A 24,503-nucleotide genomic window follows, 5' to 3' on the forward strand; every position below is an offset into this window, starting at 1 on the left:
CTAGTCCACAGTCCCAAATAACAGGACGTAACCTTCACTGTTACAACACATCCACAGACCAAGAGTAGAACACGGACCATAGATCCTCAAACTCACATTCCACTACGTTAAACACTAAACCAAGTTAAACGTCATTTTAAAACAATTCTACATACTTTAGACGAACAGTTGGGTAAAATCTATATCTAAAATTTATATCTTTTCATTTAAATTAGTGGTATCCTAATTAATGTGTTTGCAATTTAGCACAATATTACACAATACGCTGTCTGTGCTCTGCCCACAACGGATAATGAAACCAGCTTACTATTGTGATTCCACAGAAACTCCGCTGAACCGCTAAGGGGCGTATGCCAGTTAGAGAATGAAAAGTAGGCCCAGCTGATCAAAGAAAAATCAAAGATTTGTCGAATGGAAATAGGTGCAAAAAAAGGCATGTTTGATGAGGAAGAATGGGACAGGACAAAAAACACTAATACATGTATCATGACTGCTAAGCAATATTATATAAAATAAACCAAACCAACAGACCAATTAAAACCAAATAATAAATAAATTGAAAGATAAAGAAAAGGAGAGCGGTTGATGATTGACAAAAGACAAAAAAGTCACTTTTAGTAATTTTTTCTTTTTTTTTAGGAAAGAGGTCATTGAATGTGGAGAAACCTCTGTCGAAGAACCAACTGTCTTTCTTAAAGTTAAAAGAACTTCTGACAAGAAAGCTGGCAGGTGGTTTCGATATCTGTGAACGATCAATATTAGACTCATCACTGAAATGACAGAGATATCTAGACTGGCACCTGCGATAGAGGCTTCATTCCGAGAACTATTTTTACACTCGGACAGTAACAACCTTCTGAGTTCCTATTAAGGAAAATAGGAAAATATAGCATTTTGTTTCCTAGCTTAACTATCATGTTTATAAAAGGGTCAAACTCTAAACATGCCACAATATGCTAGTGATCTAACGGCAGTTATCTGGTCTTTGTTGTAACAACCATTTGAAAAGTAACGTTCTAGATTACACTATCAAACAAAATTTTTACTTTTATTTTGTTCCTGGGCAGAAAGTGTTATTTCCCATTTGCTTATACCTAAAATAAATGGAAAAGACCTGTTTTTCTCTTCAAACTTTGTTTTTCTGACCTGTATAATGAAAGTTTCAAATTTGCCCATTTTCCAGAACATTCCAGGTAGATTCAGTGCTGAGTAGCTGATAGAGAATTTTCTCGGACTTACTAGAATTTTCAAGAGCTTTCTAGAATGTTGTAAAACTGACAAGAATTTTCAAGAACTTTCTAGAATATTGTAAAACATACAAGAATTTTCAAGAATGTTGTAGAACTTACGAGAATTTTCAAGAATGTTTTAGAATTTTCTAGAATTTTCCATAGTAATATATATATATATACAGGGGATCACCACTTCAGTTTAGTTCTAGCTGCCTAAGCAAACACATAGGAGTTTTAATAAAGTATCCAAGGAGACTTTACCAGGTTCCCCTGTTATCTTTACCTTTGAGACAGCAGGGTCACCGCAGCACACTACAACAGGAAGTACTGGCCACAACGAACCGAGTTCTCTATGAGGAAGCACAATGTCAAGTGTGGACCACTAGTGGACCTCCAGAAGTTGTTGTTCCCACCATTGCACATAAAATTTGGTATGATGAAACAATTTGTCACAGCTCTTGATAAGGTGTCTGCAGCCTTCAAGTACCTTCGAGACTTCTTCCCTAAACTGTCTAAGGCAAAAGTCAAAGCTGGTGTCTTTGTTGGATCACAAATAGAGAAGATCCTAGAGTGCACAGAATTCTCCAAGAAGCTCAGTAGGAAGGAAAAAAGCTTGGGGCAGCTTTGTCGCAGTGGTTTGGGGCTTCTTGGATAATCACAAGGCCGAAAATTATGTGGAATTGGGTGAGGCTCTGGTGAAGAACTATGGCAAAATGGGCTGCAGGACGTCCCTGAAAGTCCATATCTTTGGCGCTGATCTTGATAAATTCAAGGAGAATATAGGAGCATACTCAGAGAAGCAAAGCGAGCGCTTCCACCAAAATATACTGGACTTTGAACGCCGCTACCAAGAAGTGTGTAACGAAAACATGATGAGAGATTATATTTGGAAGCTGATAGGTAAAAGTTATTTACATTACAGTCGCAAATCTCGAGAAACTACTCACTTTTAGACACTTTTGTATAATTTTAGTATAAATACATGTAAATCTTGATTCATATGTTGTTTTATTCAGACCTTACGTAAATGAAAATGTAAAAATTTGCCCGTTTTTACATAGAAAATAGGTTACTTTTTAAATTTCATTATCCAGGTCACAAAAGCAAAGTTTGAAGGGAATAATGACCATTTTCTGTACTTTTACAACACAAGCAATTAAGAAATAACACATACCATCCAGGAAAAAATTTGTGTTACATAGTGTTCAGGATGACATTCGTATTGTATACGGTGTTATGTAATAGAGTAGATAAATATTCCAATTTATCTAACCTGAGTTTTATTATTCAGCCTATCTCTCATTTACCCCCACAAGTAGATGTTTATACTACTTTATAATACAAAGGGGTCAGTTTTCTTGATGGACTGACGGATTGTTTATTTATGAATTTCGTACAAAGCTACACGAGGGCGATCTGCGCTAGCCGCCCCTACTTTAGCGGTGTAAGGGTAGAGGGAAGACAGCTAGTCATCACCACCCACTACCAACTCTTGGGCTACTCTTTTACCAACGAATAGAGGGATTGACCGTCACATTATAACGCCCACACGGCTCTCAAAGGCGAGCATATTTAGTGTGACTGGGATTCGAACCCGCGATCTACAGATTACGAGTCAAGCGCCACCTGGCCATGTCGGGTTTTGGATTAACGAATCCTTCTTTTTCACGAATTTTGTCCTATAATTATGTCAGCGATAAGTTTAGTTTTTGTTTGTGTGTTTAATTTCGTGCAGTATACTCGAGGGCTATTTGCTGTAGCAGTCCCTAATTTTGAGGTGACAAACTAGAAGGAAGGCAGATAGTCACCATCACCTCACGCCAACTCTTGGGCTACTCTTTACTAAAGAATAGTAGAATAGATAATGACATTATAACTCGCCCCACGAATGAAAGTGCGAGCACGTTTAGTGTCGAGATTCGAACCTATAACCCCTACATTTCGAATGAAATACCAAACACAAAACCATAAACTTACGGAATTACTACGTTATAAATAGAGATTCGATTCCTTCTGGCGGGCAGATCGCAGTGGGTGCACTGCGTAGTTTTGACCCAAAACAAACAAATATATTATCAATAACAAAACACTTGTAAAGAGGGCGCACACACAACCTTTCGTGCAGGTATTTTCTCAATTATCAGCGACACCAAAGAATAAAAGAACTTGTCTCAAAAACATTTTGAAAATTTCGATTATTTTTTCATGAAATCTAACGACCAGAACAAGCAAAACATTGAAGAAACGTACTGCACGTTCGTGACAGAAAACTAAAACTAGGGTTAGAGCTATGCATCGTGGGAACAGCACAGTATGACCTGATGGGAGAGTGGTTTACACTTACTGGAAATTTTAATATTAATACAGTTTTATACTTGAAGCTTGGGAAAACTTACCAAGATCTATAGTAACGACACTGGTCTGCAGATTTCAATTGGTATTTATTACATTAACACACATTCTACTGTTTCTCTCTGACTATTATATAGATCTTAAGAATGTAACATTGTTTATTGTATTGAGCAAAACGATTCACCCTCATTTCTAGCCTAGTAAAACATTTCTTAATTTCTGGCCTAAGGATATACTCTTTATTTTAAGGCTTAGTGAAATATTTCTTACTTTCTGGCCAAAGGATTTGTTTTTTGTTTGTTTCTTTTGTTTTTTTAAAGCTACTCGAGGGCTATCTGTGCTAGCCGTCCTTAATTTAGCAGTGTAAGACTAGAGGGAAGGCAGCTAATCATCACCACCCACCGCCAACTCTTAAACTACTCTTTTACCAACAAATAGTGGGATTGACCGTAACATTATGACGCCCACACGGCTGGGAGGGCGAGTATGTTTGGCGGGACGGGGATGCGAACCCGCGATCCTCAGATTACGAATCGCACGCCTTAACACGTTTGGCCATGCCGGGCCCAGGTCAAAGGGACACGTCTTAATTGTTAGCCTAGTGGTACACATATTAGTTCCTAAGCACTGATACATACCTGAAATGCTGATCCAGCAACACGTCCATTAATTGCTATCCTTGTTATAAACACCCTAGGTGTTGACATCCTACTCATAACAGGAATATTTTATTAATTTATTCTAATGGAAGATGTTATCAGTCTGACGTCACCACTCAGACCCATTAAATTCCAAGACTGAAATTGAATTAAAGTTCAAATATGGCAAACAAAAGGAAAGGATGAATACTCTGCTTAAATAATCTATCAAAGAGGGTGTTATAATGTGGCAGTCAATTCCACTATTCGTTGGTAAAAGAGTTGCCCAAGAGTTGGCTGTTGATGGTGATAACTAGTTGCCTTCTCTATCTAGTCTTACACTGCTAAATTAGAGATAGCTGGTGCAGATAGCTCTCATGTAGCTTTGCGTGAAATTCTAAAACAAAGAAAGTTACATACTAATAAACAATTTTTGGTACTGTGTTAAATGAAAACAAAATTTACCATACACAAGCGACTTCTACAAACACGATTGTTAATTAATATAATTTCCTACCTCCACTATCAAAGAGGAATGGTACATGTTATGCTCCTGTGTTTGTCATGATGACTTCTCGAAAACGTTTGAATGGATTTTGACGAAAATTGGTATACATTTGGAGTATGACCCAACACAAAAGTGATTAGTTTTTTAAGGGCCAAGGTTAAAGCATCCCTATCATTGGTTAAACTCTCTGCCTATTACCATCGGGACTGTTTTTCTTTATAGCTCATTCAAAAATGAAATGATTTTGATGAAACTTGGAATATACATGGAGAATATTATCTCTCGTTGCCTTACATGACATGATCGGTATCAGTTGAAAATGGTGAACGTACGGACACATTTCATATTTTTTAGTGTATAACATAATGAAAGCTGGGTAGCGGAGGGGCATGAGATCCACTGAAGTTTATTATGTTTTTCTGTTGGTACCAAACAAGTTGAAGACTACAATATTAGTGATTACATAACTTTGATGAATACGTAGATACATAAGATAGTAATTTCTAAGCATCCAAACTGTGTAATTTCTAATTGGCTACAGTGTATTGAATATCTCATGAATAAATTATAATTTCCTAAATGACCTCCGCTGGTACAGCGATAAGTCTACGGATTTACAATGCTAAAATCAGGGGTTTGATTTCCTCTCTGTGGACCTAGCAGATAGCCTGAAGTGGTTTTGCTACAAGAAAAACACACACCCGTTTGCCAAATTGCTCGTTTCAACACAGAAATAAGTTACATATATATAGACTTGTGTGTATTAGGGAGGGTAGTTTCTGTTATCGCTTTGATAAATTTATCTTTTCAGAAACTTTAAACTTTCTACAATTTATTACTTTTTCCTGAACGTTAGGTCAACGTTAGAAGCATATGTTCGGGGTGAATACTATTATACAGGTGGTCTATGTATACCGTGCTTCTCACAAGTGTTAGGGACAATGCTATTATACAAGTGGTCTAAGCATACCGTGGTTCTCACATGTGTTAGAAACGAATGTTATTATACAGAAGTCTAAGTATACCGTGGTTGTCACAAGTGTTAGAAACGAATGTTATTATACAGGAGTCTAAGTATACCGTGGTTCTCACAAGTGTTAGGGACGAATGCTATTATACAAGTGGTCTAAATGTACCGTGGTTCTCAGAAGTGTTAGGGACGAATGCTATTCTACCTACCTAAAATTAAAGGATATTTTGCATACTTTATCATAACGTATTATATTTCCTTAATAACCAGTTTATGTAATTATATACGTTACATAATAGAGGGCATCATACTTGCAACGTAAATGGCACCTTAGGCAACAAATAGGCTAAATCGTAAGGTCAAACTTGGAACATAGCCACTGCTGTTTTACAACAACTGACTAGAGGGAGTGAAACTTCTTACTTATTGTTTGGATATCCTCATTGACTGTCACATTCATAACGCCTCTAGAGCTAATGTATCACGGCCTTAAACCTTGAAAATTATGATACGCAGCCTGGTACGCTAAAAACCTGGCCTACAACCTACTTGGTATAAAATCACACGAATATCGATATTTCAATTGAACAATAGTACTAGTTTTCCTCTGTAAAACACGTTAATTAATCAGGTGAAAATCGCTGGATGTTAGCAGTTAATTGATCGCTAAAAACCTGATTTCTGGAAATCCATACAGTCGAGAAATTGACCCAACTTTTCCTTCCCCACACTATTTACCTCCTCAGGTGTGACCTTCTCACTTATTGATTAGCAATAAATTACAGATTCCTTTAATATTAAAGTGTTATCTAGAGTGTTTTCATTTTGTTTTAAAGTTTTATTTTCAAAACCGTATATTTCAAAACTTTACAGAAAAATATTCATATTTAAAAAACACAGCAACATCGCGTTAGTTCATAAAGAACTTATAGCATGTACAACATCACCAAAACACACCGTATACTTCACATAGACTATAACAAAATCAATAAACCAGTTATATTTATGTATAACGCTCCAAATGACCGACTTTTCCTGCATAAATCTTTCTGCACAGGAGGGAAAAAAATAGCACTTAAACTGGTAATGTATTTACGTGGTGGCTTGATCAGTGAGCACGCCCTCTAGCGTCTTCGATCCACAGAACCAGTTAGATAGCAATTAGAACGTCAGATAAATCCTGATATCCTGTGGTGTTGGTACAGAATCTGTTGTCGTAATAACAATGATGACAAACACGATTATGCTGTTACATGATACTTGTATCATGTGTTTGCCCTGTAATTCACTTCCACACCAAATCCCTTATGGGTTTTAGTTTTCGTGTTCGACTTTACGTGCTCAGAATGTTAAGTACTGGTCCTAATAGCTGCAGATCCCATTGAGTTATAGATTTATTCCGTGGCGATATTCCGTTATTAGGGTTCCAGCTAGTACTCTCTGTATGGTGCTCCAAGAAAGGATGTAATAGGCTCCTTTATTACAAAGCCGTATATCGCTGTTTGCAAGGATTAACCCACTACTTTTACGAAGAAACAGCTTAGCGCACGTGTTTAAGTGCGTGTTTCAAAGGTTTACTGAGAGCCATACTACACTTTACAACTTGAAGAGGTTTGGTTTGTTTTGAATTTCTCGCAAAGCTACACGAGGGTTATCTGTTCAAGCCGTTCCTAATTTAGCAGTGTAAGACTAGAGGGAAAACAGCTGGTCATCACCACCCACCGTCTCTCGGGCTACTCTTTTACCAACAAATAGTGGGATTGATTGTCACATTATAACGCCCCCACAGCTGGAAAGGCGGAGCATGTTTGGTGTGATGGGGATTCGAACCCGCGACCCTCGGATTAGGAGTTGAGAGTTGAAAGGGAAAACAGATATACATACAGCGATGTCATGAAGTTGCTGAAGTCATGTAGTAGGATATATGCGTGTGTAAGCCTTTCGAAAACACCCACATGTGGGGTACATGGAAATAAGTTTTCATATGAAATATTATTATGCACAGCTTTGTTTGTTTTCCTGCTTTTATACTATTTTCTCTGACAAAATTATATTGAGAACCAAGAAATGTTTTTATTGTTGTTGTTTGTTTCAAAATATAATTAAATATAACAATTTTTAAACTAAAATTTCGACTATAAGTAGTGTCTGTATACGCGTAACAGGACTAGCAGTCATGTTATAATTTTTACAAAATTAAATACAACAATAAATGGGGGTCTCTGTCACAAATAGAAGAACAGCAAACATTAATAATTTTTCAGAAAACAAATTTGAGCTAACCCGCAGGTTATCGAACATTTATTTTGAATACCAGCTTGCGGAGGAAACTAGCCTCGTTTTGATAGATTTACATTCGAATACAAAGTTTCAGTTCGAGAATGCTTTATTTCTCGTGCTTTACTGCCTATTGTTGAATAGAGAAGAAAATCCGTTGGACACATGCAGGAACATTCACATATATAAGCAAATTTGGTCGAAGATTTTTTTTGCTGTCAAAGTCCAGAGAGCAGACAAAACGTTCTGTTTCACCAAAGGGAAAGACGTCACTGGCAGCCAGGAAATTTTGATTTAGTTTTCCATTATCTTGAATAATCTAAAACATAGTAGACAAAGTAAATGGGTCTGAAAACATTTTTGTGGCTAATTCGTATATCATATAAAAATATCTTTAAAAATAAAGATGAGATGACAAAGGATAATACCCTATAAAAGTATTGTTTGTTGCACGTTTCGTTCTTTCTCAGTACTATTGGTATTCGCTTGTTTCGATTTTTGGCTCAGAAAAAGGGCATTTGCGCTACACAACGCTGATTTTGAACTGATATACAGGAAGGTAGCGAGTCAAAGGCATTCGCTACTATAATAGAATAGTGAGATTTGATTGTTACGCTTATGACTCACTCATGGCTTCAAAATGCAAAACACAATCGTTTATTTTTTGTGGCAAGGAGACTCAAGCTTGGACTTTCATATCCACGATGTAACACTCTAGTCATTAACTGGGGAAAGTCTGGTTTGTAAAACTTATTACAATTAAACATTTGCGGAGTTTGTTTTCTGAAACTAAAATATAGGGTTAAACATGTTTGAAACTTTCAAATTACAGTAAAATCAAGTACAATAAAATCATAGTACTTTCAACATATACTTGAAAAAAAACTATTTTCACTGGATTTTTGAAGTTGATGGATTTCCAGCCTTTTTGACCCTACATGTTTTTTTTAATAATCATATGTAATGACCAGCAATTGTTCGAACATAAAACAAAAATATAAAGAAAGCGACCTCTGGAAACTGGTAATTAAACTACTGTTTTCATCTAAATATATACTTTAATTCGTTCGATTCCTAATACAGGAAAGCAAGAAAAGTTGTATATGAATATACCAATACATTGTTAAACATAGCTTTTAAAGCATGCTACAAAAATCTAAAGCAGTGCTTGATAGAGTTCAAAACAGGATTAAACCCAATCAAATTAAGTCCTAAAGATATCAGTGTAATAGCATTAGCGTATTTCTCTCAATACCCAAATCATTAAATACGATTTGAAGTATAATACATCGTGATTCGATTTTTTCAACAAAGCCGCCTACATACAACGGTTCGCGGGGAGCTCTACTCTGCCAGTAAGCAATGCATAATCTGAACTAAGCTTTTCACTTGATGAACAGGACCAAACTCGACTACCTATGAGTTTACAGCCCATATTCTCACATCTGAATTTTCACATAACCAATTTGCTTTCACTGTCTCACGTGGAGACTTGTCACGCGCCTAGTCCGGTATCGAGGCGTGCACGCGCAGTTCCTATCTGTTGGAGCCATAACCATAATCATTCTCATAATGGTTATCGTAGCTGCGTAGAAATGAAGAAAAAAGAAGATAAATTATCATTAAAAAAAAGATAAAATGAATTAAAGCGTCACGTGAACGACTGAGATGACAAAGTAGAAAACCTACTAACCCATGACGACGAGTTTTGTAGACTATCATATAATGCATTAAGGAGATACGCGTGGCTTTGTCTCATAGAACTTCTGTGCAGCTGGGGCCGGCCAGTTATGACGTAGCGTGCTCGATCCATAGTTTTCGTTTCTCTGCTAGAAAAACATATTATTTACTTAGGGACGGTGGTTATAAGAGTTTAGTCAAATCCCTTTTGTTTTTCGGTCAAGCACGAATAGATCACGAGTTGGCGGTGGGTGCTTTCGATTAGCACTGTCATTCTGTCGAGTCTATTAGTTTAAAATCAGGAACGGTTATTCATAGATGACTCTCCTGTTATCTTGCGTAAATCTATAGAACAAACACCACCTAACCTAGCTTTTATTATTCTACTGTGGACCTGGCATGGCCAAGCGCGTAAGGCGTGCGACTCGAGGGTCGCGGGTTCGCGCCCGCGTCGCGCTAAATATGCTGGCCCTCCCAGCCGTGGGGGTGTATAATGTGACGGTCAATCCCACTATTCGTTGGTACAAGAGTAGCCCAAGAGTTGGCGGTGGGTGGTGATGACTAGCTGCCTTCCTTCTAGTCTTACACTGCAAAATTAGGGACGGCTAGCACAGATAGCTCTCGAGTAGCTTTGTGCGAAATTCCAAAAAAAAACAACAAACAAACAATTACTCTACTATTATTGTCTAGCGGTAAAAAAAACAAAAATAATTTAAAGTAACATTTTAAATAAATGCTGTTTCTTACGTTTCTTTTATTTTCGTTTCAGTGAACTAAATAACGAAGAAGACGTTCAGGTTTTGTGGACAGAGGTCGCTGCTAATGTTTAAAAATGACTAAATATACTAAAAGCTATTGATTCCAGAGACACGATGATGAAATGTTATGAATCGGCTACAGACTTCCATATACTGAAAATACTGCGACTTAAATTTTCAAAACTTCAGAGTGTAAATCTTATATTCTCACATCTAAATACAGAGCAATAGTTCTCTTCATTATAACTTTAGCGTTAACTGGTGAAAAACTCATTGATTAATAATTACTTTACTGAATCCTGATACATCAGGCATGTTTAATCAATTTTATCTTAAATGTGTTTAATGAATTATACCTTAAATCATATCATAAACATGTTTAACGAATCCTACCTTAAACATACTCAGTGAATCCTACCTTAAGCGTGTTTAATGAACCCTAATTTAAAGATACTCGGCAAATCCTACCTTAAACATGTTTAATGAACCTTACCTTAAACATACTCGGTGAATCCCATCTTAAACGTGGTTAGTGAGTCCTATATGACACTTAATCTCATATTTATAAGGACTAATGCATAGTAACAAACTATTTTTCTGATTTAATGCTTTCGTGGTGGCCCTCTTGTGAAAATATTGTTAACAATGCTAGTACCCAAGTAATGAAACAATGTTCACGTTAAGATCCATTTACAGTTAAACTGCTTGTTTCCGATTGCTGATCGCTGGTTAAAACTTGGGTTTACCGTGATGGGTTCAACAGAAAGACCTTGTGTTTTACTGCTTGAGTGGGCTTTTCACATCTGAATCTTAGACCTTCATTGATCCATCATTCTGTCCCCCTGGCTGTCGATCTTACGAAACATTATATACAATCTCAGCGTTTCTATTTGTACATGACCATTTAGTTACGTGAACAGCTGATTCCAGATATCAGAGATCTGAAAAGCCATTTGAGTTTGATCAACATTCAGACTCTTTCCTTCAGTTTTTCTCTTTTTTTTTTCTGTTATCATGAACGACATCTACTGTTGCATCTTGGAAGGAATAATAATGGAATTATCTTGTTTTTTGTATGTTTGAGGGGGGTATGTCCACTTGAAAGGATGTGGGGACAGATGTTTATTATCTTTTTGACCAGGTGGGCAGGGTGAGAATTCCTGCACAAATGCATTTTGAATTAAAAAGTTATTCATTTAACCCTACTTTTTCACAAATTACATTGTAAGGATGACCAGGTGGTTAGGGTGCTCGATTAGTAATCTGAGGGTCGTGGGTTCGAATCTCCATCTCACCAAACTTGCTCGCCCTTTCAGCCTTTGGAGCGTTATAATGTAACAGTCAATCCCACTATTCTTTGGTAAAAAGAGTAGCCCAAGAGTTGGCGGTGAACGGTGATGACTAGTTGCTTTCTCTCTAATCTCAAACTGTTAAATTAGGGACGGCTAGCGCAGATAGTCCTCTTGTAGCTTTGCGCGAAAATAAAAAAACAACAACACACATTGTAAGATCGATACGAAAGTATTTTGATTAGATGATATATAGAAATGAATTGTAAGTAACGTTTAAAACGGCTAGTTGTAAATCCTGATTTTTCTAATGTTATGTGATACATATATATAGCTCTTTAACATTTCTCCTGTGCTTTGGTAATTGATATGAGTTATAATTTTAAATTGTTTGGAGCTTTACTTTGTTAAACCATCATTACGGTTTAAACACTGTAAGCTGGCCAAGCATTAGAAATCAGTAGGCTTAGAGGTGCATTTTACTCAAACCTACAATGTTTAAAACAACTTAACTTTCAACGTGTGTATTTTGATAAGACAAAACACTGTATTAAAACATTAACAATGTTAACATCGGTCAATGGTACTTGTATTAAAATATTAACAATGTTAACATCGGTCAATGGTACTTGTATTAAAACATTAACAATGTTAACATCGGTCAATGGTACTTGTATTAAAACATTAACAATGCTAACATCGGTCAATGGTACTTGTATTAAAACATTAACAATGCTAACATCGGTCAATGGTACTTGCATTAAAACATTAACAATGCTAACATCGGTCAATGGTACTTGTATTAAAACATTAACAATGTTAACATCGGTCAATGGTACATGTATTAAAACATTAACAATGTTAACATCGGTCAATGGTACATGTATTAAAACATTAACAATGTTAACATCGCTCGAGACTACATGTATTCCAAAGTCTGTATATCTCTCCCTAATGCTATTGGTACCTGGTGACCCTCGTGCTCAAATCCGCGAGGTTCCAGAAGCGCACGAGACAGCAGTAGTCGTGTAAATGATCGTTAAACTTTGCGAGGTAATTTAGAATCAATACTACACTTGTCCAGGTTCAACGTGCACTTACTGAGCGTCAAAGATAGAGAGCGTGGTTGACTTGTAAACCGAACGTACATTAAAGATAGTATGAACTACTTGTATTTTTAAGTGTATGTTCTGTAAAGGATACATCCAAATATCGGAAGTACGACTAACATCACAGCATTTCGTATTTGTCATAGACAACCGGCCCGGCATGGCCAGGTGGTTAAGGCGGGTTTGAATCCCCATTACACCAAATATGCTCGCTCTTTCAGCCGTGGGGGAGTTATAATGTCACGGTCAATCCCACTATTCGTTGGTAAAAGAGTAGCCCAAGAGTTGGCAGTGGGTGGTGATGACTAGCTGCCTTCTCTCTAGTCTTACACTGCTAAATTAGGGACGGCTAGCGCAGATAGCCCTCGTGTAGTTTTGCGCGATATTCAAAACAAACAAACAAACCAATCATTGACAACAAGATCGATTTTAAACAATAATAAATCAATTTATTATGTAACCTCTCGAAAAAAACTGTCGGATAGTCAAAATACTAAGAACCATCTACTTCTACAACAAAAGAAATTTATAGATTTATAATTCGTAGTTTAAACTAGTGTGAAATTAGTTTTATTAGATTTGAATCAGAATCGTGCATCTCACGTGTTTCGAGAAACAAATTTTTTTTTCTGTTTTTTGAACAATTAAGTGAGTATACTTTAAAATAATTAAATATGTGTAATGAGGAGATAAGAGTACAAATATACGATCATGTTTTTCGATTTTTGTCGACCGTATGATAATTAAATCGATTGAAATGTCAATGTAATTGACAACTTCCCTGTGCCCAATGTTTGAAACATATTTAAATCTAAACAGGATATATCACCAGTTGACTTGTATCAGTAATGAGCACATTGTTAGATCTATAACAACTTAGTTTGTGTCAGTAATGAGCACATTGTTAGATCTATAACAACTTAGTTTGTGTCAGTAATGAGAATATTGTTTGATTTATCAACCCTTGGTTTGTGTCAGTAATGAGCACGTTTGATCTATCGACACTTGGTTTGTGTCAAATGAAAATTTACATTAAACGTGGCTCTTACGTCGTTTTTAGATTCTAATGATCTAAAAATCCAAATAATATAGACATGAATACATGTAAAAAGATTCATTATCGGTATATTTGGAATCAAAAGACTTTTATATCCGTATAGCGAACGTATTTAACGAAACGTACATAACCGAAGAAATGAAGCAGAAAGACGAATGACTGGAAAACATAACTCATCAAATATAAATACAATGTAACATTCCGGTTATAAGAAATAACACACAACCTCTAGCTTAAATAAACTTGACATATGAATGGGGAAAACTTCATTTACAATAACAGAATACAAAAGAGTTAATAATTCCAAGAAAGAATTTAACCTTTGACCGATCGAGTCTCATCTAAGAAGTATATAGTTATAGCAAACCAACTAAACACATACTATAAGAACTTAATATCCATATAAGCCTAAACCATGTTCTTAGTTGAAACATATTGAACAAATAAACAACTTTAATTTAAAACAAGTTCTTATCGGATTTTTAAACACGTTTTTTTAATTATTATGTTCCAAATTGTTTGCAGTTTAATAGCTGCGTTGTGTACAAAATCCTTAAGAACACACAAAAATATTTACTAAAATAATGTTAATATTTCAATGAATTCCACTAATTATTACTAGGACTATGTAATTTGCATAGCAATGACTGATTTCATTCATTTTTATCAGTTGCTTCGTTGATTGTGTTGTAATAAGCAACAAAAAACAAAACCGCGAGATGCAAAACGTGAAACCTAGCGGTGGTTGCTGGAAATAAAGTCGATAATTTGAGTTTTAAAATATAATGTTTACGCGTAATACTTCTTTAAAAATGTTAATTTGATCAAGTTGACACTTAGTTCTCTGATATGTTTTATCTCAATACATTCTTAGTCTCACGTTATTCTTGTTGTTTCTATCAAATAATAACGAGCCATCATTGTGCGGGGTTTGGCCCTCTATTAGAGCTTTATATCTCTGTTTTCAAGTCAGTGTAATAACCAATAAAAGTTAAATTTTATTACAAATATCCTATATACAATACTGGGTGTATAAACAATATATATATATAAATATATAGTACTGGATATTTAAACACTGAACGCCAACGGGTAATACTGGGTGTATTTTTATGTGTTCAACGTCATGTTGGTTTTGTTGAAAAATTTGAAATTGTAACTGTGTATTTTAATAAGTGTTTGAGATTTTCAAGTTTAGAGAATCAAAACGTTTGTCGAAATATATTTCATACACCAAAAACAAAGCACAAGCGTTTTAAATTGCCCATTTCCAGTAATAGCAAAAGACAAAAATAAGTTTGGGCATAAACGGTTGTACATAATTCCTACTGATAAAATAATTTATAAATTATTATGTAACGTATACACAACATAGTGAAGGAGTTGATTTTCATGTGATTGGCTTTAAAATCTGTGAATATACATATTGTTTGTTTGTTTTGAATTTCGCGCAAAGCTACGCGAGGGCTATCTGCGCTAGCCGTCCCTAATTTTGCAGTGTAAGACTAGAGGGAAGGCAGCTAGTCATCACCACTCACCGCCAACTCTTGGGCTACTCTTTTACCAACGAATAGTGGGATTGACCGTCACGTTATAACACCCCCACGGCTGAAAGAGCGAGCATGTTTGATGCGACGGGGATTCAAACCCGCGACCCTCAGATTACGAGTCGAACGCCTTAACCCACTTGGCCAGAATATATATATTTAGAGAATTACTTATAAAATCAAATGAGAATAGAGGCGTGTTATTTCGAACCGAAACTGTGACCAAAGACAGGAGTGGACTGTTAAGTTAGTTAACTTCGTGAATAATGCATGACAATTATAATACTAATATTATAACACTTTACATGTATGTCGTAAGACTCATCTTTCGTAATGGTGACTCGATCTATTACAATTCCGTTACACTCAGAATACACGTCTAAAAGCAAGTAATTCTCTGATAGATCGACAGAAAACGAGTCATGTTGGGAAGACGTCCCACAACATCAGTGTTGAATATATTTCTAGCTAGTGTTACGTACAGCTGAGCTAGCCATGCCTATAGGTGCGTTTCCTTTAGCCTTTTTCTGTTTAGTATTCAACATTTTGAATTAAACAAATTGGAATACAACAACACGTGAATAAAAATACCCGCGAAAGTAGATTTATGCTAAATATGTTAACTGAATGTTTATCGGTATACAGCATTCAAGAAAATAAAGCTCCGCCTCTCTTCCTCTACCTAATCCTGAGTTTCCTATGGCTCTGAGGAGGATGCTAAGGCATACCGTATCACCAATTAGCTCTGATCACCAGTTCCGAAGTCCCCGCCCTCTCCAGGCAGACGATTTCCTACTCGGAGTACCCGATTAGTGTTAGCTATCCCAGGCGAACGTTTTCAATCATGTGAGACACTAAACTGTTTAATCTTCTGTCCACTTGGGAGTTATCGGAGTAAACTCTCAAGTTCATTTCCTCACTCAATAGGAAAGTGGCATGTTATACAACATAGCGTGAGAGGGTTCGTGACGTGCTGTGTGCCTCGGGACTTCCGGCTGTCAATATGGTCATTATTAGTTGGCGTGAGTACGTGCTCCCCTCCTATGTCACTTAGGGTGTGACTGACCACGGATAGCCACTTCCTATTCATGAACTTTTCAGGACCGTTGACCCCTGGTTTAAGTCTAGGAAAGTTTTTTTTATGTCATTTTTATTATAAAACATAAACTGAAAAATAAAGTTAAAAAGAAAACTCGAAGCACATATTAGGAATTTATAAACCTAACAATTTTTTCCAAAATAAATTAATATTCTTAGATGTACTATCAACTATAAATGTTTGGCAGGCCCTTAGTTAAGTCTCTGTGCTTTGTCAGAGCCGAATTTGCAAATAATGTAGATTTATTCTAATTTAAACTTAACTTCAAAAGTATAAAATATGTAAAAATTTAATGTGAAAAATTACTTTAAAGTAGTGGCAAGTTCGTGGAATGATACGGATCAGAAAGTCCAAGGTTCGAGCCTTGATCCACCAAACATGTCATACGCTTTCATTTATGTGTGTTTTCTACAATCGACCCCGTTATTTATATTGGAGTAAAGGCGTAAGCGATATTTGCTTCTGATTGGCTGCACACTCTCTGGTCAGTATTTAAAAATAATAGTGGCTAAAATTGAACTTAGCCAATAAGATACCGTTTGTGTTGAAAGTACCAAAATCAGAATGAGTAGAATTGCTATAAACATCTGACATATCGCATACTATTCAATTATTTATGTTGTTTTCTCAAGAAAAACTTCAGAATTCTAAAAGTTAGCCAAATGGCATAAGATAAGCCTAAACATTGGCTAAATAGACAAATAATTAGGCCTAAAAATTAGACTAAATATTGATTTACGAACTAAAGAGCTTCGGGACAAATTCTCTCAAATGATCAATACTTATCCGAATCAAAACTTTCGTTTCCAAGGGGTTGTTTGACGAAAGAAACTTAAAATGTCCATCCCTGATGGTCACACGTCATCTTTTAATCATCATACGTGAGAGGAAAACGTTGTCGAAATTATAGGTAGCTAGTCACAGCATCCACTACTAACTGCTTTTGTCTTGTCGAATAGTAGAATTTGACTGTCACTCTTCTAGCACACCTCCGCCACTAAACTTCTAAGCGGTAACGAGACACGAACAGAAAATTCTCGAAATCACAATCCAGGCACTTCAACCACTAGACCACGCTCATCCAGACAACAGAATGATAAAACGTTCTAGAATTTGGTTTCTTTTTGTCTCTCTCACGAATATATGATGACTATACAATGGTTTACATTTTAATAGAGTTGTTTTGTGAATATTATATAAACATTGGTTTGAATAACTATTTATTTAACACTAATCGTTAAGCATTTCGGCTTTTATATTAGCATTGAAACTTTCTTTAAAAATTCCGTTGCTTAAAAGCTCATAGCGTGTGTGAATGTCTTTACCGAAAAGAATGTATTTCTGACAGAGTCAAAGGTAATGTACTTTTCTTGCTAATTTCAAGTTGCTGGTTTAAATCACCAGTGAAGACATTTTAATTACAACATTCCAGTAAGAAGACGACTCGTATTGATTATTGCATAAGAAAATTAAGTCTCATTGTTAACAAGATAACTATCCGTCAGAGCCTAGCTAACGGAACACACCGCAGGTTTTTGCTGTAATTGACAAATGAATCATTATGATTCAGTCCGAAAAACACGTGACTAGCTTAAGAATGACCCGCAACCGTGTGATCTGTCAATACTTAGTTAACACATTTAGTACGTGTCAGTGTTTCATTTTAAAACGAATCGAATTTTAATAACTTTATAAGTGAAAACAATGTTTAGTTGTATGGTGTGAACATAAACAAACTTTAAGCTAAGAAGAACTGTGGCTTCAATGCGTGGTTTAAACAAAAAACAGGATTAAAAGGTGTGGCCTCACTACAAAACACAATGTTAACATACGGTTTCAACATGAAACATAAATTTATATATATATGTGGTTTCAATACGAAACATAAATATATGTGGTTTCAATATAAAATGAAAGTTAGTATATTGTTTCAACATGAATCGTAAAGTTAATATATATATGTGGTTTCAAGATGAAACATAAGTATAATATATGTGTTTCCATTCGAAATACAAGATGTTTTGTTCCAATAACGAACACTATGTTAAGGTGTGTGTCTTCAATACGAAACACAAAGTGTAGAAGTATGGCTTCAAAATAAAACACACAGTTAAGATATATGGTAAAATACGAAACAAAGCAAAGATGTGTTGGTCTCATTACGTCAGCTATGACGTAACAGGTAGTTTTATTTAATTAGTTAAAAGTGACATACACAGAAACTTATTTATTCCTAAATGTTTTTATACAGCTCTCTATTAAACCTAAGAATAGCTTTTGGTAATCGTATTAAGATAACACCTACGGATTGACTCTTAGAACCACAGCAACAGATAGACATAGAGCTAACAATATACAAAACTAAACTGACTCTTAGAACCAAAAAATTAAATATACATATAAACAACAATAAGATATAAAAACTATTGATTCTTAGAACCACAACAACAGTTAGACATAGAGCTAACAATATACAAAACTAAACTGACTCTTAGAACCAAAAAATTAAATATACATATAAACAACAAAATATAAAAACTATTGACTCTTAGAACCACAACAAGGCCAGCACAAGTGGACACTTAGAACCACGTCAAGATATGAATGTATAACTAATGCCAAGATACATTTTATTTTTACTAATTGGAGCTACTGATGGATGCTTGAACTGACTATAATAACAATCGTATATTAGGATAAAATATGTGAGCCAGTTGCACGAGAATTTACGAGACTTGGCACGGAACCAGACTTGGAATAGCCACGCGGCACACAAAACTCAACATTTTTGCAGTTTCTATAGTGGCTAATTCATTAATAACAGTTACATTTGTTTTAAATTTTAAAAGTTAAATCTTTTAATGAAAACAACTGTACTTGTATTGTAATACCCTTCACGTTAAGGGATTGGTCGGTTATCACTTTCATGATGCATCCACGGTTTTCCACTGCAGGAAAAATTTTGAAATACTACACGGATTCGGAACTGAGTTTTACCACAGGGGCAACCTCTATCAGAGACGTTTAGTTTGGATAACCATTAATTTAAGCTCTATAGATTTATTAGATAAGACGTACTCGGACAAAGTATTTGTGTATTTATACAGAGAAACGTTTAATTCTGTCCAAAACTAAAACTGTCATTTTTGTTTAGTTTTGAAGCAAACAAGGAGTTTATAGATTTTGTTATACATATTAGGAGAATAAGAAACGGTTTTTCGACTTTGAAACATATTCAAATAATCTCCCAAATATACGCACAATGAAATGGACATATGAGTTTTTTGAAAAATAAAGTTGTAATTTCGAAACGCTACTAAATTATCAAATTCGTTTAATATATGTTTCGTAATAATGAATAGGTAGATGTCTTTATTGCAATCAAAATTTGAGTGAATTCATTTACTGATACAGTGATGAGTTTATTACGTTATTGATTAAAAGACTGAAAAATCGAGGAAAGTGGGCCGAAAAAGAGACTTATAACATAACATGTTAAGCAAATACCGCTTGGAAGTTTATATCGAAACAAACGAAAAAAATGCTTTCGTGAGGAGCTTCTTAAGACTTAGATAAAAGTAAAATAAATAAGTGAGAGGTTTGTGAAATAGTTTCTCATATGTTAGCAATAACCTAATGACCATAGTGCTTATGAAATTTAATTCGAAGTTTTGAAGAAAATTATTAACTTCTTGTCTTTGTAATGGGCTGGGGTACACAATATTATCAGTAAAAACCAGTAATCAAAATTATTTATTCATAAAGGGATGTTTGTTTGTGTTTTGAACTTCGCGCGAAGCTACACGAGGGCTATCTGCGCTAGCTGACCCTACTTTAGCAGGGTAAGACTATAGCGAAGGCAGCTAGTTAGTACCATCCACCGCCAACTCTTAAGCTACTCTTTTATCAATGAATAGTGGGAATAAACATGCTCGTTCTTTCAGCCGTGGTGGCGATATAAAGTGACGGTCAATCCCACTATTCGTTGGTAAAAGAGTAGCTCAATAGTTGGCGGTAGGTGGTGATGACGAACTTGCCTTCCTTCTAGTCTTACACTGCTTAAGTAGGAGCGGCGAGCGCAGATAGCCTTCGTGTAGCTTTGTGCAAAATTTAAAACAAACCAAACCTTTCTGTTTTAGCACGTGGCTCAAAACGTGTTTCACTCGATGTTGAAATCATTGGCAGAAAGAATAACACGAATGCGAGATGAAACAAAGAAATTTTCAATGAAGGACAAATGTGTAGCAGTAACCAGTATTCATTTATAAATTAAAACTTGTTTAATATCTTTCTGTTTAGCTGTTGTATTTAACTTGTTTTCATTGTTTTTAGCAATGTACCATTACTCTTACTTCAACAAGTAACGTTTGTGATCCATTATTTAATCATATCCACAATGAAGAGCTAATGAAATCTAAGCCTAGCAAAACGTAGATCTTAATGATTGTGTATTAGCTACTAAAACACAGATAGGTGCTCAACTGAACACAAGTTACATTAGTAGATCTATCAGAAAATCTACCAATCATAGGAAGAGTGAATAAGGCAGGGCAACGCTGGTAATCACTTTACATAACATTTTTATGACTTAACATGTCAAACGACATTGCATGTTGTATATTATATATATATATCATGAAATATCTTTGGACTCGTGCGTATATTAAAGTCCCCTAGTAACGGTCTGTTGAAAACGAATGCTTTTCTACACTACAGAAAATGCACATTTTTCTTATCACAAAGTGACAAACGTATTGCCGGTAGAGCGTGCAACTGTTAAGCCGTCTGGTATTATATTTTCCTTTAATATGACTTAAAACCTATTTCGAAACAAACGAGCAAATATTTCAGTCTGTAATTATTTAAAATGGATAATTTTCAGAACATATACATGTATTTAATCAAGTAGATTTAAATAGAAACTATAAACTACTTATAAATACCATGAGAAAGCGAACAGTGGTTCATTTAAGTGTTTTCAGTCATTCTTTTCCCATATACGCCCCCTCTTCATTTGCACAGCGAACTTATACTGTTAAAATCAGGTTTCGATACCCGTGATAGGCAGAGCACAGATAGTCTTTGTGTAGTTTCGTGCTTAATAACATGTACACTTGTAATTATTCTTTCCTCCTTGTTTTTTGAATTTTGCGCAAAGCTACACGAGGGTTATCTACGCTATTTGTCCCTAATTTATCAGCGTAAGACTAAGGAGAAGGCAGCTAGTCATTACTACCCACCGCCAACTCTTGGGGTAGTGTTTTACCAACGATTAGTGGGATTGACCGTTACATTATACGCTCTACGGCTGAAAGATCGAGCATGTTTGTTGTGACTGGGATTCGAAACCGTGACTGAATGTTTCGGATTCAAGCACATTAAGTTATGAAGGTATATTTTTGAGAACTGAGCATTTCGGACTGACCCTGGGATGAGGATTCGAACCTGCGATCGTTAGATTGCGAGTAGAGCGCCCTAATCACCTAGCCATGCTGGGCCTGCATGGTAAGTAACAAGTAATGCATTGAGCAATTCAACCAGAGGTAAACGATAGATTACTTTCAGTATTTTAGCCAAAGTAAAAGTAAACCAAATCTCACCGAAAATATAAGATTTAGGTGTTTTTTTATCATTTACCAGGTAAACGTATGGAACAAATAGGAAGCAAACACCGAGGTTATACTGGAAGACAATAACTGTTATGGTGTGAACGCGTTTTTTTTTCTAAGCTAGTGAAATACCATTACGATTACATTTTTGACACTATATTGTTTATGCTGTCTCTTAATAGTTGCCCCTTGTGATACAGTGGTATGTCTGCGGACTTATTTATACTGCTAAAAACTAGGTATCGATACCCGTGGTGGGCAGAACACGAATAGTCCTTTGTGTAGCTTTGCGCAAAACAAAAACAAAACAAACTCTTTAAAAGTTTTCAACTATAAGTATGTTTTAACAGTAAATCGTGACAAACACATTCAATATTTCATTACGTTGTCCTGTTTCCCTTGAGTTTTCAACGCCGTAATGACAGTTTCATTGCGTTAGGAATGGGTCGAGGTATAATTCATGTTCCAAGTTCACTTAACAAAAAAGAAATGTTAAACTATTAATGGAGTTATCACACATTAATTAAAGGTTAACATTTGAAGTACACATAAGCCATTAAGATGATTCTAGACACTTGAACACGTAGATAATGACTTACCTTTGGTACCTTTAATTTTATCGCACGTTCATTAGTAATTAATACCGGCTTTTGCTAGTTACAGTCTATTGATCTTAGAAATAGTTACGTAACTTTAATTGGTTGGGTAATTCATACTTCCCGTGTGTTGCTAATTACATTCTAACTTCTAATCACAGCTAAGTTATTTAAAGTCCAAATACGAAGTTTCAGTTTAAAACGCCATACATTCAAAAGCTGGGAAAGGCACGGGCTGGACGGTTGAGAAACTTTGCCGATGGCACGTAAGCGTCGTCACGACTGCCAAACAGGTGGACAACGCCGTCGTTTCATGAAGACCGCGGCAAACGAGCCAGTTTGTTTGGGAGTCGAAACGTTTCTGCAACGTAGGGGCAGAGCAGGCACGTGCAGCGTGTGGCTTTGTGATAGGCTGTAGGGTCCGCTAGAGAATTGGACCATGACGCCAAATATCGACCTTATCGAATCGACCTGACAGCTTGTGTAAACCCGATATTCGGCTGGTAACGTTGTTGCTTGCTTGATCAATATATATACATACATATATGTGTGTGTACGTTATCCATGTGTTCTATATATAAATAAATGTTATCATTAACGTAGCTCTAGCTGCCATGCTGCTGAATTACCCTGAGAAATAGAGTTAGCACGCCATTTTGCTCCTTTTCAAAGTGTCCGTCTATCACATGAAACTCAAACAAGGAGATAGCTATGGAGATAAATGAATGGTAAAAGTTGTTCTAATAGTTGACACAAAAACCTAGGAATTAGGGCTAAATAAACAAAAGAAAAGAAAAGGAGACTGATTAGTTTATCTGTTTCTTATTCTAACTTTCTATCTATCTGCAGAAAGATCCAGAGTTCCTGTCCCATAGTCAGGTATCGTCAGGCAGACACAAAATATGTTCTGTCTTCACTCGAATGAAAAACGTATTTCCTGTCATGACTAAATATTTAGGTACGATTTAAAAATATATATATAACGTATGAACTTTAATTTGAAACATAACAAATGTAACAGGAATGTCGAGTTCAAAGTTTTGAACTAACGATTTAAAAAACGTTGCCTGTTTTAATTTCAAACAAAAATAATTGAACTTAAAAAAATAATCTCACTTCTTTTTAGTTTTATTTTCCTTCTAGGATCATTGAAGAAATATTATAAGTAACACTGAATGTTTCCTCACTAAGCCTAAGAACAACTATCACATGAATGTTAAAACCAATTAATTTAACAGCGGAGTCGGACGTACACACATTAACATTGTATTGCAATAATATTAAAACTATTAACTACGTGTGTTTGAGTCGCTACAACAAACTTGATGCTAACTATTAACTACGTGTGTTCAAATCACTACAACAAACTTGATGCTAACTATTAACTACGTGTGTTTAAATCACTACAACAAACTTCATGCTAACTATTAATTACTTGTGTTTGAGTCAATACAACAGACTTCATTCTAACTATTAACTACGTGTGTTTGAGTCAATACAACAAATTTGATGCTCACTATTAACTACGTGTGTTTAAATCACTACAACAAACTTGATGCTAACTATTACCTACGTGTGTTTAAATCACTACAACAAAGTTGATGTTAACTATTAACTACGTGTGTTTAAATCACTACAACAAACTTTATGCTAACTATTAACTACGTGTGTTTAAATCACTACAACAAACTTGATGCTAACTATTAACTACGTGTGTTTAAATCACTACAACAAACTTCAAGCTAACTATTAACTACGTGTGTTTAAATCACTACAACAAAC

General features: G+C 35.5%; 1 protein-coding gene across 1 annotated transcript in view; it reads right to left on the reverse strand.

Moving 5' to 3' along the window:
• The window catches only part of LOC143255048 (uncharacterized), a 57,641-nt gene extending 34,573 nt beyond the window's left edge, over positions 1 to 23,068 (reverse strand). The window contains exon 1 of the mRNA XM_076510087.1: positions 22,725 to 23,068. The gene's annotated coding sequence lies outside the window, so the exon portion shown is untranslated. The remainder of the gene's footprint in view (positions 1 to 22,724) is intronic.
• Positions 23,069 to 24,503: the final 1,435 nt, after the last annotated feature.

Source organism: Tachypleus tridentatus, chromosome 7, assembly GCF_004210375.1.
Source record: "Tachypleus tridentatus isolate NWPU-2018 chromosome 7, ASM421037v1, whole genome shotgun sequence".
In the NCBI taxonomy this organism is placed as follows: Eukaryota; Metazoa; Arthropoda; class Merostomata; order Xiphosura; family Limulidae; genus Tachypleus; species Tachypleus tridentatus.